Genomic DNA, 15,079 nt, shown 5'->3' with positions numbered 1-15,079 from the left:
CTGGGTGGGTGCGCTTCGGCGGGTCAATGTGGACTTGTTGGGCCGAAGGGCCTGTTTCCACACTGTAAGTAATCTAATCTGTAAGTAATCTAATAGCACTAATTAAAATGAATGTCGTGCCTCTTCTCCAATACCCTATGAGAATGCTTCCGGTGAGGCTGCCGAAGCTGGCACTACGTAAATTATATGGCTGGTTGGGTTCCTTCATCTGGAATCACAGACGGCCCCTCATTAAGCTGAAGAAGCTACAGCTTCCACAGGCAAGGGGAGGATTGGATTTCCCAGATTTTAGGAAATATCAGTTAAGTTCCCTATTAAGTTACATAGCTGATTGGGTCTTGTCTGACCCACAATCAATCTGGCTGGATATTGAGGCTTCTCAAGTAAAATGCCCACTTATTAACCTTTTATTTTCAGACAAGAGGAAAATCATTACGGATCAATGTAAAAACCCTATACTAAACACAATTAAAGCGGCAAAATGAGGGCAACTCACATAAAACATCCCCGTATGCTCCGATAGTGGGAGCATGGGGATTTCAACCGGGGCTTACAGATGTCACTTTCAAACTCTGGAGATCCAGGGGTATCTCATGTTTAGGGGATCTGTTTAAAGAAGGGGCCCTGATGTCTTTTGAACAGCTGCGTCAGAAATTTGGATTACCTAATGGAGACCTCTTTCGATACTTCCAAATTCGAGACTGCATACAGAAGAAGACTACGTTATTTGATAGTCTTTATAAATCAGATAGAGAACGTAGAGTGCTATGGCCAATGGGGGTATCTTCCGTCAGCACTATTTATCATTTACTACATGATGAAGTATCGGGGGATATGATAATCTGCTTAAAACATGGGATCAGGATTTGGGACTGGAAATCTCTATAGAAACGTGGAATGACATTTGGGAAAATGCCAGAAGAATCACCATCTGCAACAGAACACAGGCCATTCAGATACTTCATAGGACCCATATAGCACCAGACCGATTGGCAAAATTTAAGGCAGGAGCATCTCCAATGTGTGAGGAGAAAGTGAGGTCTGAAGATGCTGGAGATCAGAGCTGAAAATGTGTTGCTGGAACAGTGCAGCAGGTCAGGCAGCATCCAGGGAACAGGAGAATCGACGTTTCGGGCATAAGCCCTTCTTCAGGAAGCCCTTCCAGAAGCCCTTCCTGAAGAAGGGCTTATGCCCGAAACGTCGATTCTCCTGTTCCCTGGATGCTGCCTGACCTGCTGCGCTGTTCCAGCAACACATTTTCAGCAGCATCTCCAATGTGTCCCAAATATAAAATAGAGGTGGGCACTCTTGTACATTGCTTATAGACCTGTCATAAGATCTGTAGATATTGGACTAAAGTAGCAAGTGCTCTGACAGAAATCTTAGAAATGGAAATTAGAGTGGACCCTGTATCTCTCCTTTTGGGCTTTTCGAACTTACCCTCCCTGGATATGCACGGGAAGAGATTATTTTCTATTCTCTCTTCCTGTGCAAGGAAAAATATTTTGGTAAACTGGGTGGCTGACGGCCTCCCTGGACTTTCAAATTGGCACAGATTAATCATGGGCTGTATTCCCCTTGACTTCCTTACAAATATGGTACACCAAAAGACCGCATTATTCCATAAAATATGGCAGCCCTTCTTGAATTACATAAATACAGATATTTCGGCCATCCTAACAAGGGCTTTTATTTAATTGAGATGGCGAACCTGGCTGGTCCGGGGCCCCTTGGGAGAGGAATCCCGCACGAATACGGGTTTTGTTACAATTTGATGTTAATACATTCCAAGCATGTAACTCACTACCCAATTTCTGTATTATCTGTTGTTTTTTTTTCTCTTCTTTGAATAATGTAAGAGACTTAATTATACACTCTGGTTAGTTAAAGGTTAGATTAGTAGTTTACAGTTGGGTTTTTTTTTATTTGTAAACTCGTAAAGATATCTATTTTTAAAAAAATGGATTTCAGGTTGAATTCTACAAAGAGTTTACAGGAGTATTAGCTGGTCCACTTATGGACATGTACAACTACTCATATAGTCAGGGTTGCCTCCCGCCTTCGTTGAGAGAAGCGAATGTTTCTCTCATTCTCAAAAAAGGAAAGGACCCAGACGATTGTGCATCATACAGACCAATATCTTTGCTAAATGTAGATTTTAAAATTCTTTCTAAAACATTAGCATTGAGGCTGGAGAGGGTATTGCCATATATCATAAAAGAGGGCCAGATGGGATTTATCAAGGGCCGTAGATCATCTAATAATATTAGAAGGGTTTTGAAGTCTGTCATCAGGAAAGAATACCAGGAATAGTAGTCTCGTTGGATGCGGAGAAGGCATTTGACAGGGTTGAATGGTCATACCTGTTCTACACACTGGAAAGGTTTGGCGTTGGAAAGGTATTTGCTCAATGGGTCTCAACGTTGTATAATAACCCCAAAGCAACCGTGATCACCAATGGTTTCGGCTCGGATAGCTTCAGTGTGGGTAGGGGCTGCTGTCAGGGATTTCCTCTCTCACCGTTACTATTCACGCTAAACTGGATGGACTTTAAGAGTTCTAGAAGGCAGCTCACCACCATTTTCTCAAGAGCAATTCGTGTTGTGCAAAAATGCTGGCCTAACCTTTCCTATGAATGAATAAAAAAATTCTTAAACTACCTTATTAAAGTTCATAACATGCATCAAGAAAGGGTCTGAAAGTTTCCCATTTCAATACCAAAAAAAAATGTGGAATCTATTTTTTAGTTCAGTATATATTTTCAGTAAAACATCTCTCATTGAAAAATACTAGGCTTTGATGCATCATTAATTTGTCTCTTTTCTATCTTCTTGTTCTGCCTCCTTGGGCAATTTCAGAAATACCTCTCTCTGAAAGTCATCTCCATGCAGAAGTGCCATTTTTTACATCAATTGATTTACATTCTCTTGAATATTTGACCTAAAGATCTACAAAGATTTTCAGGATTATTTTTCTTGCTGTGAAAGAGTCCATTCTGACATCGCTTTTACCCAGTCATTTTCAAAACTTTATTCAGAGAGTGGTAAGGTGAGAGTGGAATCCCTACCTGCTAATGTAGTTAACTCAGCCACATTTGGGAGATTTAAATAATCCTTAGATAAGCACATGGATAATGATGGGATAGTGTAGGGGGACGAGCTGAGAATAGTTCACAGGTCGGTGCAACACATTGAGGGCCGAAGGGCATGTTCTGCACTGTATTGTTCTGTGTTCTAAAACCCTAAGCTATTTATCATGCCCATCAGTAAGAATGTTTTCTACACAAATCCATCTGTGCCACAGAACTGGCTGTCTCCTAACTGGTACTTCAGAATGAACACCAAATTATTTCCAAATACCACTCTTGTTGTTTTGCCCCACTTATCCGTTTTCCTCCTGTTCACCTGCAGCCACCAAAACTTCATGAGAAGTTGTTTTTAGTCCCATTTTCTGAATGTTCCATGGGCCTCATTTGATCATGTAATGTATTGAAACTAAAGTCTCTTTCTTGCACAAACATGAGAACTGCTTGAGAAACTCAGTAGGTCTGGCGGCAATTGTGAAGACAGAAACAAAGTTAACATTTTGAGTCCAGTTTGACATCTTCAGAATTGTTCTGAAGAGGTCATATCAGACTCAAAATGACCCATGTCCCCAGGACATTAGTATGGGTCTGTATTAATGGGCTAGTGGCAATACTAATATGCTGTCACATCCACTTAAGTACCAGTACAATTCATTCTAATTGATCATAATCATAATCTTCAACCTTAGAATTATGTGTTATTTGTTGTTTTGAAGATCCTGCTTTTCTGCAGTGGGCAGTTCATCATGAATGATAATTTAAGTCACATCTGGAATACTTGTTACCTGTTCACTGAGCATTCCTGGGGTTCAATTCCATAATCTGCTGTTCCAATCCTACCCTCTGCTGTGGTATCCAAATCTACTAAAGATGCTTTCATTCACATTCATTCTGGCTGTAATGCTTCCACTGCACTAATGCTTGCACCCAAAATCTGAACTATCTTGAAAAGTGAAATCAAGAAGTCCTCAATTTTTTATGAGGCTGCAAAATTCACTCATTGTTCCATTTAGGCTGCCAGAAATAACTGCATCCCCAAGGATATTTATTAAAGCAGCACACATCTGATCCAACAGGAACTCTTGCTCTGAGAACCATATCGCAGTTACAACCAGAAGCCTGTCCATATGTGACAACCGAACATAATCCAGCAAACTAAGTGAATTTAAATGAACCAGAGTTTCTCTAATTTTATTTTTTTCAACTCTTTATTATCTGTTAAGGTGCAGATGATATATTCTTCCACAAAACAATTTGATAGATTCTTTTGAATCTATCAAAGTCTGACCATGCTTCATATACATCCAATAAATAGTTTTCTTGTAAACTTAATCCATGAATTTGATATAACCCAAACATTTATTAGTTAAAGCCTAAACTTTCATGTAGTGTTGTGAAGTCCTGCTGCTTCTTGAAAATGTGAAGAGATACACGTTAAACTCAGTAGCTAAATAAATCAGAACAAAAATTGGTTTTTATTTCTCCAGGCATGTTATTGGGAAAGTGTGAACTCTTGCAGAGGCCAGGTTCATTTTCAATGGCAGTCTGAGGCACAGAGGTCAAAGTTTGTCAGAATGAAAGAGTTAAAGATGCTAAAAGTGGGAATGTGCACAAAGAACACACTTTTCAAAATGAGATATATATTTATTGAACACACCACTCTCCCAAAATAGAATACCCCACCTGAGATGCATCTCCCAAAATAGAGTACCTTTCCGAAAGCAGAACTATTCTCCTAAATACATCACTCCAACAGGCAACTACTGAAATGAAAGCAGCTATCCAAAGGATTTCTTGCCCAATAAACAGCAGCACCTAGGCAACAAAAAGTAACTTTTCTAAAAGCAACCATCTACCCTAAACCCAGACACCTGCTGCCCTACGAAACAGAATAACTTGCCACAGATTCAGGAAATCTCCTAAAATATGAGACCTCTCCTAAAACAGGACGTGTCTACAGAATCAGAACATCTCCCAGAATAGAACTAATCTGCAAAAAACAGGACACAGCTACAGTAATAGAACACAGTTCCAGAAATAGAACATAGCTGCCAAAATGAAACACCTCACCAAAAATGAGGTACAATCTGCAGAACATTTCTACAGAAACAGAATACAGTTCTAAAAATAGAACACTGTGCCAGAAATAGAATGGCTTCAAAATGGAAGTTGTCTTCAGAAATGGAAATTAGTTCCAGACTCAATGCATTTGCAGAGATTTTGGGAATGAATCACATTTATGTACCACCTTTCATGTCCTCGGGATGTCCCAGAGCACTTCACAGCTGCAGAAGGGAAGAACATGTATTTACACGGTGCTTTTCGTTACCTCAGGACATCCTTAGCACTCTGTAGCGAATCAATTAAAATGAGTGAATGTTAATGCAGCGATACATATTTTCGGCACTTTTCTGCTGGGTGCCAGACATCCTGGCGACTGTATAGGGTATTCTAAACTTCAAAACTTCCTTCAACAATTAATCTCAATCAAAAGAGTTTGTCAAGGCAATGTTAAATGACTGACAACCATTTAAGATCAGTGTGAAACAGTGACCCATCCTGCACTTTAAATACTTCTCACCTGCTTGAACATTGATCACTCATCACAAGACTATCCCAAAAACCTAGGAGAAAGTGAGGACTTCAGATGCTGGAGATCAGAGTTTAAAATTGTGTTGCTGGAAAAGCGCAGCAGGTCAGGCAGCATCAAAGGAGCAGGAGAATCGACGTTTTGGGCATAAGCCCTTCTTCAGGAATGAAGAAGGGCTTATTCTTCGGGCATAAGCCCTTTCCTGAAGAAGGGCTTATGCCTGAAATGTCGATTCTCCTGCTCCTTTGATACTGCCTGACCTGCTGCGCTTTTCCAGCAACACATTTCATATCCCAAAAACCTAACCACTATTAGGCAAAGTATTCTCAGAGTTTATACAGTATTTTTTAAAAAGTCTTATTTTCTCACTGGAAGTATGGCTGGGGTTCCTGGCTCATGACAAAGGACATATAATTGATCATTGATCTATATCTATTCGGCAAGGAAAAGAATACTTAGTTCCCAGGAGATAATCAAAAAGCACTGATTACGGTAATTAAAAAATTACTACTGAAATAATCCATTTCTTACAAAACTGATTTTACTTTCCCATTGAAATCAAAGAAAAATCAGATTACTTCTATAGTAACACCTTACATGCAGCTTTACACTTCAAAAGCACAAAGTTAAAAGGAGGAGCAGCACTCCAAAAGCTAGCGTTTCCACATAAACCTGTTGGACTATAACCTAGTATTGTGTGATTGTTAACTTTGTCTCTAAGAAGATCTTGTACAAATGCTTTCCAAATCCTTTTACTGAACATGTCCATCCAGCCATTTAGCTCTCTCCTCTTGCACTCTATAGCATCTGACTCTTGTCAAAGCAACACCACAAGAGAGCCAGTCTACATATGTCTCAAGAAAGTACCTAATGTAAATAGTTGCAACAGTTGCATTTGCTTTATTGTGAACTCTTATTAAAGTTAATATTATTGTGTAAACTCTGGAAGGGGTGGGCAAATATTTAAATATGGAACGAAGTTCTGAAAAGAGCCTTTTATGAAGTGGAAACGTTTTGCTACCATTAAATAATGTGCTAAAATTATTTGGTAGTGATGGAGAGATGCAAATTAGTCTAAGCTTTATGGATTTTAGTCTCAACTCTTTAAAAAAAAGCCTAAATAAACAGCACAATTTTCTTTTTAGAAGAATTTTTTAAAAATTTCTAAAAAAAAACAAATGTGTTGACAACGTTTAAGGAAATAAATTACTAAAGTGTAAAGGTTTCAGTTGTGAAAATTTCTAGACTAGGAGTTTTGGTTCAAAATCCGTTATTCAAAACAGAAGCAACTAAGGTCTCAGTTATGAGAGTCAAATAAAAAGGTTCTGTAGAACACAAGACCAGAACTAAAAATAAGTAGTTATTTATGTGAGTTTTAATTATATGTAACCTGATGGTGTTGGAGACTAGATGGGATTTTGTTTTGCCAAGTATTTGAAGACTTTTAAACTTTCCTACATAAAAGTCGTTTGGTTCTTTTTGTGTAATAAACTTGTATTATTGTTAAAACAGGAATGAAAAGCTTAACATATGAAAAACTTTTGAGTACTCTGGGTCTATGCTCAATGGAGTTTCGAAGGATATGAAGGGATCTATTTGAAACTTACAGAATACTCAATGGCCTGGACAGAGTAGATGGTGGGAAGATGTTTCCATTGGCAGGACAGACTAGGACGCAAGGGCATAACCTTAGAGTAAATGGAAGACCTTTTAGAAGGGAAATAAGGAGAAACTTCTTCAGTCAGAGCGTGGTGAATCTATGAAATTCACTGCCACAGAAGACTATGGAGGCCAGGTCATTGAGTATATTTAAGATTGAGATATATAGTTTCTTGAGTATCAAAGGGATCAAGGATTACGGGGAGAAAGTGGAAGAATAGGGTTGAGAAACTTACCAGCCATGATTGAATGGCAAAGAGACTCAAGGGCTGAATGGCCTACTTTCTGCTCCTATATCTTATGGTCTGATAAAACCACATCTGCAGCCTTGTGTATAATACTTCAGTGAAAGACCACCATGGCAAATTCAAAGAAAAGAACAAATTATGATTCATCAAGCCAGGTTTCTTTCTAGGGTTTGCTCTTTCCCATATTAACATCAGCTGAGATCACATCTAGTCTCCAACACCATCAGGTTACATATAATTAAAATTTACATAAATAACTATTTATTATTAGTTCTGGTCTTGTGTTCTACAGAACCTTTTTATTTGACTCCCATAACTCTAAAGAAAGCTCCAGTGATAACTCTGGCTACTCATGTAGAAGGCCAAAAGACCAGTTTTGATATGCAGATCAAAAGTGCCCTCAATCCTCCATGGCAACCAGTCAATAAACACTCACCGTCCTTTCTCAGGATATACCTTTCACTATGCTTTTCCCTGATCCTTCATATATAATCCAACATGGATTAGGATATCCACTTTTCTGAATTAGCTACAAGAGTCTTGTTGAGTCAACATTATGAAGTCTATTGGATTATGGCAACTATTTATAAGACCCATCAATACTACATAGCTCACTATAGAGACTGTTAGGAGCACAGTAATCTCAGGTCTATATTCTACACACTCCTTCTTTACACTAACCAAGTCCTTTTGGCATGATTACAGTGGTAATGCTGTCTCCACTCCATCAATTATTAACTCTATCAGATACATATACAATATCCAACCCTCCCCAAGTTCCTCAATTATTATAAAGTTCTACTTTTGTTTATATCTTTACATTTACTCATCTTTGTTAAAAATGTTAACTTTACAAATTTAGATTATCTGGAGGTATTTCTGTTCTCTCCAAATGTGTTCCCTTCGGAATAGGAAGAATAACCATTTGTTAGGTAGAAGGTAATTGATTTGAAACAAAAACAGAAGTTGCAGGAAAAGCTCAGCAGTCTAGCAGCATCTGTGAAAAGAAATCAAAGATAACATTCCGGGTCCAGTGATCCTTCCTCAAAACTACCTCAGGTAGTTGATTTGGGCCGTCTTCTGGAAGATCTGAGGTCTGTAGTTCTCTCTTCAACCGAAGGGTGTTTAACTTCTGGTATTTCTTTTGGAGAGCACTTCAATGTTAGATATCTATTCTTTATTGCTGTCAGTGTAATAGATGCTACAGCAACTGACAGTTTTCTCTGTAGTCTCCGGCATCTTAGCACATTGTTTGTCTTAGTCGCATCTTGCGTTGGGTTATGTGCTGTCAGTGGAATTTCTGTTTCATTCAGACATTACTTTGGGTTGAAATAGATAAACATGTTACTTCCACTTCTTAAATATTTTGGACATTCTCTTTCGCTCTCAGAAATTGAATTATTGTTGAACCCAGCTTGTTCATGCTCTCAATTTTGTTCCCTGGAGGTTCATTATTGCTTTATCTGATAACCTTTATTGTTATTGCTAATCAACGTAACTAACCTGAGGAGGTCCTGCTTTTTGTTGAGGTTCCACCATAAACTTACAGAGACCAGCAAAATCTTCTTCTGGCATTCCTTTTGACATCATGGAGCAGATTTTCCAAGGAGTAACAATCTCATACAGATTGCCACTCCACTCCTTCTTTCTCACTGTAAGGATGACCTCTGAATTTCTGCCAGGCGATTCCAATCAGAGCTTCTTCAGAAATGTGAATCTGTACAACAAATCTTAGAGGTCCCTTGTAATGCAGGATAGTTGAGGGAAGGCAAACTTCCCATTTTTCAGTTGTCTGTGGTCATATTCTGTAACTTAAAGACTCAGCATCACTGTCAGCTACTTTAACAGATCCTGTGAAAGGGTAATGTGAGGTTAAGGTACCATGTGGGTAGCCCTTCTACATGCCCTTCCACCCAGGTCAAAGACTTCTCGGTTGTGAGGTACATAAAGATTTTTTAACATTTTATGCCCAGAAGAAAGAAAGTTGAAAGTTGCATCTGTGGAGAGAAGCATGTTGCCATTTCTTTTCTTTTCATGATGGCTTCCAAGGGTCTATTTGGTTTACAGTGCTAGATAAACCAGCCATTAGGGAGCCATAACAAAAAGAGGCTCTTGTCTTAATAAAATGTAATTTATTACATGACATCAATTATGTAGAAATTACATTAACTAATTAAATATCATTACAAAGGCTTTTGAGATTATTGGGAACACAACAGCCCAGGTCTGGGTCCTATAAGCTCCTTCTTTACTTGACTAAATCCCCATAATGTCATAGAACAGAGGGAAGTACACCACAGGACAGGCTGTTCGGCCTTCGATGGTGTGCTAGCCTTTTGTCCTACTCTAAGATCAGACTGCCGAGTGTTGGCAGGTGGGATTAGATTGGATTGGGATATCTGGTTGGCATGGACGAGTTGGACCGAAGGGTCTGTATCCATGCTGTACATCTCTATGTCTCTATACCTTTCTTTGTACTTCCTTCTGGATGCCTATCCAAGAGTCGCTTAAACATCCCTAAGGTATCTGACTCGACTAGCACTGCTGTCAGTGCATTCCACGCACCCACCACTCTCTCTGTAAAGAACTTACCTCTGACATCTCCCGTATATTTTCCTCCAATTTATGCCCCCTCATCACAGACATTTCCACCACGGGAAAAGGTCTCTGGCTATTGATGCCTCTCAACATCATGTTCACCCCTATCAAGTCACCTCTCATCCTCCATTGCTCCAATGAGAAAAGCCCTAGCTCCCTCAACCTTTCTTCATAAGACATGCCCTCCAGTTGAGTTAGCATCCTGGTAAATCTCCTCTGCACCCTCGCTAAAGCTTCCACACATTTCCTATAATGAGGCAACTAGAATTGAATACAATATTCCAAGTGTGGTCTAACCAGGGTCGCTATACAGCTGCAGCATAACCTCACATCTCTTAAACTCAATCCCATTGCTACTGAAAGCCATCACACCATATGCCTTCTTAACAACAGTATCAACTTGGCTGGCAACTTTGAGGCATCGATGGACATGGACCCTAAGATCCCTCTGTTCTTCCACAATGCCAAGAACCCTGCCTTGAACCCCGTATTCTGCATTCAAATTCGACCTTTCACAGTGAATCACTTCACACTTTTCCAGATTGAACTCCATCTGCCACTTCTCAGTCCAATCTTGCATCCTGTCAATGTCCCGTTACAACCTACAACAGCCCTCCACACTATCTACAACTCCACCAACCTTCATGTATCAGCAAACTTGCTGACCCACTCTTCCACTTTCTCATCCAAGTCATTTATAAAAATCACAAAGAGCACAGGTCCCAGAATAAATCCCTGCAGAACACCACTGGCCACCAAGCTCCAGGCTGAATACTTTCCATCTGTGATGTTTGAGAAGATTTGTAGCTCTGGTTGAGGTTCAGGTTGTAAGTTTGCTCGCTGAGCTGCAAAGTTTGATTTCAGACATTTTGTCACCATGCTAGGTGACATCATCAGTGAGCCTCTGGTGAAGCTCTGGTGTTATATACCACTTTCTATTTATGTGTTTTGGTCTCTTAAGATTGGTGATATCATTTCCGGTTCTTTTTCTCAGAGGTTGGTAAATGGGGTCCAAGTCGATGTGTTTATTGATGGAGTTCCGGTTTGAATGCCAAGCCTCTAGGAATTCCTGTGGATGTTTTGATTTAGCCTGTCCTTGGATGGGTGTGTTGTCCCAGTTGAAGTGGTGACCTTCTTCGTTTGTATGGAAGGATACCTGTGACAATGGGTCATGACTTCTGGTGGCTAGTTGGTGTTCATGTATCCTGGTGGCTCATTTTCTGCCTGTCAGTCCAATGTAGTATTTATTACAGCCCTTACATAGTATTTTGTAAATCACATTCGTTTTATTGGTTGTTTGTATAGACTTTTCATTTACTGCCACCCTCTGTCTGCTATGGGCCAGCTAATTCTGTATCCAGATAGCCAACTATCCCATGCCTCCTTCCTTTCTGAATGAGCCTACCACTGGGGACACTTATCAAATGCCTTGCTAAAACCCATATACACCACATCCACTGCTCTTCCTTCATCAACATGTTTTGTCACATCTTCAAAGAATTTAATAAGGTTTGTGAAGCATGACCTGCCCTTCACAAAGCCATGCTTACCAAGTAATCAAATTATGCTTTTCCAAATAATCGGAAATCATGCCTCTCAATATCCTCTCCAATAATTTGCTCACCACAGACGTAAGACTAATTAGTCTGTAATTCCCAGGGTTATCCCTATTCTCTTTCCTGAACAAGAGAATAACATTTGCCATGCTCCAATCATCTGACGCTCATACATAGAGAGAAATTGTTTATGCTCATAAATGAACTGAGAACCAGATGGCACAGTTTTCAAGTATTTTGCAAAAGAAAGAAGTATGAGGTTTGAAAGAACTTCTTCACTCAGCAAGTAGTTAAGGTATGGAATGCACTGCCTGAAAAGGTGTTGGAACAGGTTCAACTGAGGCATGCAAGAAGGCATTGGATGATTATTTCAATAGAAACGATGTGCAGGATTACAGGGAAAAGACAAAAGATTGGCACTTAGTTAAAATGCTCATAAAGCCAGTGCCTACATAGTGAACCAAATGGCCTCTATCTACACCATGACAATACTGTGAATTTATGACACCTATAAATAGTGTTTGTTCTGTTCTCACAAGAAAACATGTACAAACCGATACCTCTTGAACGCTGCAGGATACTTGGTGGGGTTCGGTAATCCAGCCGTATTTTCCATTTGTGAGACACATTTTGATTCTAACAAAGTACGCTCATCAACTGAAATGTCTGGAGCCAAATTCAAAAGATTGGAAGCCATGCAAGATTCTTTTGTTCTTCTTAATCTACTCTTCACAGGTGCAGCCAGTGGAGCTAAAAAGGAAAAGCAATTTTAAAAAAATTCTTAACTTGCTTCCGATTTCACAAATGCTTCATTCTTATCTGTCCTATCTGACGAGACAGTCCCATGAAATGTCCTTGGCAAACAGGATTCAAGAAAATCCCAAGGTGTTTTACATATATATGTGAAGCAAGAGGGTGGCTAAGAAAGTGTACATCTACTCAAGGACAAAGGAGGAGATTAATGCATGGGCTAGAAGAAATGGATGAGGTACTTAGCGAGTATTTGCACCAGTATTCACAAAGGAGAAAGACATGGTGGATAGCAAGTCTAGGGGGATACATTGATCTTCTGGGGTATGCAGTTAAAAAACTGCAGGTGGTTGCTGTTTTGAAATACATTAAGGTAGACAAGTCCTCAGAACCCTGATGGTAATCATCCCAGAATACTGAAGCAGGCTAGGGAGGAAATCGTTGGGGCCTTGTACAAAATCTTTATATGCTCTTTAGTCACTGGAGAGATCCCAGAGGATTAGACAATAGACAATGTTGTTCCCTTGTTCAAGAAGGGCACAGAGATAATCTGGGAAATTACAAACTGGTAAACCTTATGTAAGTGGTAGGGAAATTATACAAGAGGTTCCTAGGGTCAAGATTTTATCACATTTGGAAAAATATGGACTTATTAGCAACATGGCTTTGTGTAGCAAAGGTCGTGTCTCACAATATTGATCAAGTTTTTTTGAGAAAATGACAAAGATGATTGATGAGGGCAGGGTGATGGGTGCCTACATAGACTTTAGCAAGGCCTCTGACCAGGTCCCTTATAGCAGGCTGATCCAGAAGGTAAAGTCACATAGGATTCAGTGAGTTGGTAAGATGGATGCAGAACTGGCTTGGTCACAGAAGACAGAGAATAGCAATGGAAACGTGTTTCTCTGACTGGAGATCTGTGATTAGTAGCACTGGAATCAGTGCTGGAATCAGTGTTGTTTGTAATATGCATAATTGATTTGGAAGAGAGTAGGTGGCCCGATTAGTAAGTTTATAGGAGACACAAAGATTGGGGGAACTGCAGACACTGAGGAGGATTGCCAGAGGACACAGCAGGATACAGACAGGCTAGAGACTTGTGCGGAGAAATGGCAGGTGGAAATTAATCTGGACAAATGCAAGATTATGCATTTTGGAAGGTCTAATGCAGGAGGGATATATACAATAAATGGCAGCATTGGAAGCATTAACATACAGAGAGATTTAGGCGTACATGTCCACAGTTTCCTGAAAGTGGCAACACAAGAGGGTGAAGTGGTCAAGAAGGCATATGGCACACTGGTCTTCATCGGTCAGGGCAGAAAGAATAAACATTGGCAAGTCATGTACACCTGGAATACTGTGTACAGTTCTGATCACCACACAATGGGATGGATGAAGACAGGATACAGAAAAGCATTACCAGGATGTTGCCTAGTTTGGAGGGTATTAGCTTTGAGGAAAGATTGGACAAACTTTGATTGTTTTTACTTGAACATCAGACGCTGAGGGGCGATCTGACAGAAGTGCACAAAATTATAAAAGTTATGAACAGAATGGATAGTTGGACACTTTTTTTTCCAATGGATAGAAATATTAATTATTAGGGGACATAGGTTTAAGGTAAAAGGGGAAAGGAGATGTGACAGGCAAGTTTTTTTTTTACACAGAAGGTCATAAGTGCTTGGAATATGCTGCCAGAGGAGATGGTAGGAGCAGATACAATACCACCATCTAAGAGGCATTTTAACAAGATAACATGAATAGGCAGGGAATAGAGGGACCATGCAGAGGCAAAAGGTTTTTAAGTTTTGAAAGGTGTCATGTGTCGCTGCAGGCCTGATGGGCCAAACGTCCTGTTCTTTGTTCTTTGCATTCCCTGCTTTCTGTTATTTGTCTGTGATTCTGCATACTGCACCGGCTGTCAATCTGGTGTTAGCATATGGACAGGAGGTTGTAGCATGTTTTTTTAAAAGAGACAGGGCTTCTACTCCCTTAGCCACCAAGATTTCGACATGGATCTGTGCTGTCAGTGCCATGTCCACAGCCCCACACCCTTCCTGCCTCTCGTTTATACTGGAGCCATATAGTTCATAGTTAATTTGACCATAACTATGGATATGCATTCAATGCATGAGGTTCACCCAGTCAATCAGAGTTAAGTCACAATTTGACTACATACTCTCCAAACCACAATTCTATATGCTGGAACAAAAGAATACCATTCAGCCTTTCAAGCACTCTGCACCATTTAGTTAGGTCACACTCCATATCTTAACTCTACCCAACTCAGCTCCATATTTTTTACAATCCATTGCCAGTTCTCAATCTTAAAAGCTCCAACTGACTCTCAATATCTCAATCTTTCTGGGGAGATATTTCTAGATTCTACTAAGATGCGAGAGAAACTATGCTTCCAAATTTGTTGGTTAGCTCAGTTGGTTAGATGATGGGAGTGTGATGCCAAACGGTGCCAATGGTGTAGACCCACACACCAGCCATCAGGCAGTTATAAACTAAGACTGTGACTCTGAAGTCTATTAATTGGATCTCAGAGTAAAACTGTGCAAGATGATTAACAGATAATGTGAAC

General features: G+C 39.8%; 1 pseudogene across 1 annotated transcript in view; it reads right to left on the bottom strand.

The window, feature by feature from the left end:
- The window catches only part of LOC148142190 (uncharacterized), a 49,885-nt pseudogene extending 35,174 nt beyond the window's left edge, over positions 1-14,711 (bottom strand). Inside the window, exons 1-2 of the transcript XR_015752192.1 lie at positions 14,669-14,711; positions 12,297-12,486 (exon numbers count right to left, since the gene is read on the bottom strand). The product of XR_015752192.1 is annotated as an uncharacterized LOC148142190 (transcript). The remainder of the gene's footprint in view (positions 1-12,296; positions 12,487-14,668) is intronic.
- Between the last annotated feature and the right edge of the window lie 368 nt (positions 14,712-15,079).

The sequence above is a fragment of the Chiloscyllium plagiosum genome, unplaced genomic scaffold (assembly GCF_037043375.1).
Source record: "Chiloscyllium plagiosum isolate Xiang-an unplaced genomic scaffold, Cpla_swu_hap1 HiC_scaffold_30, whole genome shotgun sequence".
In the NCBI taxonomy this organism is placed as follows: Eukaryota; Metazoa; Chordata; class Chondrichthyes; order Orectolobiformes; family Hemiscylliidae; genus Chiloscyllium; species Chiloscyllium plagiosum.
This window is presented reverse-complemented; position numbering and strand designations above follow the sequence as displayed.